We start from the raw sequence: 4,153 nt of genomic DNA on the forward strand, positions 1-4,153 counted from the left end.
CTAGCTCTAGTACTATAGCCCGCGTACAGTTGCCGCTGCGGCTATAGTACTAGAGCTAGTCTTACCGAAGCAAGGACTCCACCAGCTCCTCCATCTCTGCTTCTGTTTCGTGCCACATGGTGGCGCATATGTAGATTTTCGCATCACATCGCTGGTGAGGCTCGTATCCGCTTCCGGCATCGCTTACGGAAAGCACTTCCCCCGGAATGAGCGATGCATCAGAATTCTGAAGGTTTACTTCCTCGAACGTCATCTCTGCACGGAAAAGCATATATGTGTGTTATGTTCGGTACGAAGCTACACTGCTCGAGCAGTATGCACACACGCACACGCACACACGCGCGCGCGCTCGAGCACCCGCACGCACACGAAGACGCGCACACACACAAAGACGCGCACACACGCGAAGACGCGCACGCACGCACACACGCACGCACGCACGCACGCACGCACGCACGCACGCACGTAAGCACACACACACACACACACACACACACACACACCACACGGACAGACTAATAGATATACAAGAACGCACACCTATAGTACTCACCTGCTCTCGGTCCTGCTCTCTACTGCTCACGTAGAGACGGCAGCGTCGCAATAAATACCGAGGGTGGCCGAGCGGCGGGGTCCTTAGAACAAGATAAGCTGTGACGTCACAGTCGACGTCACAGTCGTACCGAGCGCAGAAGATGGCGTGGGCGAATAGAACGCGAGCCGCGTGCAATCCTAGGATAAAATGCATATTCATCACAAAATATAACTCCTCTGGCGAGATATTGTGCATGCATGCGCTAACACACTAACGTAGCCAGATTGTGTACTGGCTGGTATAGGCAGCCGGGACCTTACATGCAAGGTCTTCCTCCTATTTTTTTAAATAATGTCTATTGATGGAATGTTATCATATAAATCTATGCTAGGCTAACTCCTCTTTATTTTAAATGCATCTTTGCAAAATACGATTTCTCTCGGGAGATATTGCACATGCGCGCGCACCGTGTTAGGCGTGTAGTGCCGTCTGAGGCAAACTTTATAATATAGCTTGCTAACGGGGAGAGGGGATGGGATACTTAGGAAATGCGGCAGGGAAGATAGCTGGGGGCGGTAGAAGAAGAAGGAAGCTGAGTGAGGGACAGGGGAGGCAAGGGGAATGAACGCGAGGGCATAAAGTAGGTGTTTTGTACCCTACATGCTAGGGCGCTCTCCTAATTATAAACACAGGTCTACTGATAAAAGTTTATTAGAGAAATCTATGCTGAGATACCCCCTAACCATTTTAAATGCATATTCATCACAAAATATAACTCCTCTGGCGAGATATTGCGCATGCGCTAACACACTAACGTAGCCAGATTGTGTACTGGCTGGTATAGGCAGCCGGGACATTACATGCAAGGTCTTCCTTCTATTTCTTTATTGATGTCTATTGTTGGAATGTTATCATATAAATCTATGCTAGGATAACTCCTCTTCATTTTAAATGCATAATCTTTGCAAAATATGATTTCTCTCGGGAGATATTGCACATGCGCGCGCACCGTTTTAGGCGTGCAGTGCCGTCTGAGGCAAACTTTATTATATAGCTTGTTGGGGGGAGAAGGAATGGGAGACTAAGGAAATGCGGCAGGAAAGATAGCTGGGGCGATAGAAGAAGAAAGAGGCTGAGCGAGGGACAGGGGAGGCAAGGAGAAGGACTCGAGGTCATAAAGTTGGTGTTTTGTACCCTACATGCTAGGGCGCTCTTTGAATTATAAACACACGCCTACTGATAAAAGTTTATTAGGTAAATCTATGCTGAGATACCCCCTAACCATTTTAAATGCATATTCATCGCAAAATATTACTCCTCTGGTGAGATATTGCGCATGCGCTAACACACTAACGTTGCCAGATTGTGTACTGGTATAGTCAGCCGGGACTTTACATGCAAGGTCTTCCTCCTATTTCTTAAATGATGTCTATTGATGGAATGTTATCATATAAATCTATGCTAGGATAACTCCTCTTCATTTTAAATGCATAATCTTTGCAAACATGCGCAGGAGATTGTTGGCATATTCACCAACACTGCACCTCTTTGCATTGAGCATTTTCTTTTGGGACTCTGAAATCTCTGTCCCAGACCACAGAGTCACCTTTAAGACAAAGTACACTTGGAATTAATTTAATATATATAATGCAGGCCCGGTATGCATGTACGTCTATATATATATATATTTATTAGCTTGTCAACCCAGCCACAGCCATGAGTCACACGCGCACTCACACCCGCAGACAGCGACATGCATGCAACGCACACTACACGCACCGCGGCGCAACCACAACACCACACCCACACCACACACACAATGCACAGAACACACACACACACACAAAACACCCACACACACACACATCACCACATGCTCCACACGAACACACCCACACAACACCACCACAACACAACACCACCCACAACAGCCAACACACACAGACCACACCCACAACACACACCACCCTGCAAATATGCATTGCCATATATTGATAATGCCCAAATTGCGCAGTGTACTATATATTATATTTCTATTAGTACTAATTTATTATATCAATACAAGGTAAAATAGATATAAATGTCTGCTTATAAAACAAATTTACGATATCATATTTATAATATTTCACATTATTTATTTATGCGTTATATATTTATTATTGAGTTTAAACCAAAGTAAACATTATATATATATATATATATTAGTCTAGCTATATATATATTGGAAAAATATATATAGGGCCTACCATGTTAATCAATGGTTTGTCGTCGTCATCTCGCACATCATCTGATTCGACTGGACTTGCACAAGGGGAGTCCCTTGAAGCTTGACAGCGGATAGATGTAGCGGCCGGTGTGTCTGTTGATCGCATGGAAGAATTAAGTTCTGTCGCTCGGTTGCCTTGCGATTTCAGTTCCTTGACGATTTTTAGCAAATCTGGTATGTCTGAATTGTGAAAAAATTATATTTCTTTATGGGATATATAATATAATTGCCTATATAATTAGTGTGTGTTTTGCGCGCGCTTTACAACAATCATAATTATCATGCAACGTAGGTACGTTATGATATATATATATATATATATATATGGCTATAAACTCGCGTTTTTGATTCGCTAAGATCCTGTGTAAGTTTTTATTTTTGCGTTTTAATGTGCCATTTTCTTCTTCCAGTTCCATAATTTTTTCCCGGATTTCCCTGCTTTCCTATCAATTAATGTGCATGCATGCAATTATATATATATACAGTGTATATAAATACATAATTATTCATTGTGGCATTTCGGCTTGCATGCATGCATGCATGGGGCTGGAAATCTGTCTCAATGTTTAATTAAGGGCCACAGGCACTATTAAATTGGTGTATAGTTATAATTTTGGATCTTGCAACATGTGACTTGTGGCATTAACTCTGTCAAGAATGTCACACCAAAAAACCGCATAGATGCATGCCAGTCTCCAGTTTGCTTGGAGACCATTTACCTCAGAACGTGCTTTGATCATCTCATATTCATTGCTTGCTATTACTGCATATGATCGACATGACCATCGTGCTGTAGAAACCCTCTTTGGCACAGATACAGGACCAGATTTCACAGTCTTTAGTAAGTCTGTAAGAATTTCATAACGATCGATGTGTCGAAAATGTGAAGAACACATAAATTGCCTCGAGGAAGTGAAAATATGGCACTGCTGCTTGTCCAACTAGGTAAATACAATGGTGGTCTTATATTAGTGGTCAATACCAACTTGGTCCAAAAACCAAATCTATATCCACGAGCTGACTCGTGGATCTGCGGGGATGCGTTAATTTTGATTGTTCCCACGAGCTGACTCGATCGTGGATCCGCGGGGAACGTGTTAACAATTTTTTTTTAAACCAAATATGTGGAAGCCCCTGGTTTGTGGAGGCCCATGGGCAGCTGCCCACTCTGCCCACTCCTAAATTGGGGGCTGCTCCTGATATTATTTCTTTGGGGTGGCAGGGGCGTGTACAGGATTTGTACCAGGGGGGGGGGGGGAGGTCGATACGTACCAACTTGCGAGCACGCGAAGGGGGTCGTAAAGTTTAGTAAGTTAGACCCCGTTACGATGCGTTTACTGTCGCGAGCAGGT

The sequence above is a fragment of the Priapulus caudatus genome, unplaced genomic scaffold, assembly GCF_000485595.1.
Source record: "Priapulus caudatus unplaced genomic scaffold, Priapulus_caudatus-5.0.1 Scaffold360, whole genome shotgun sequence".
NCBI classification, from domain to species: Eukaryota; Metazoa; Priapulida; class Priapulimorpha; order Priapulimorphida; family Priapulidae; genus Priapulus; species Priapulus caudatus.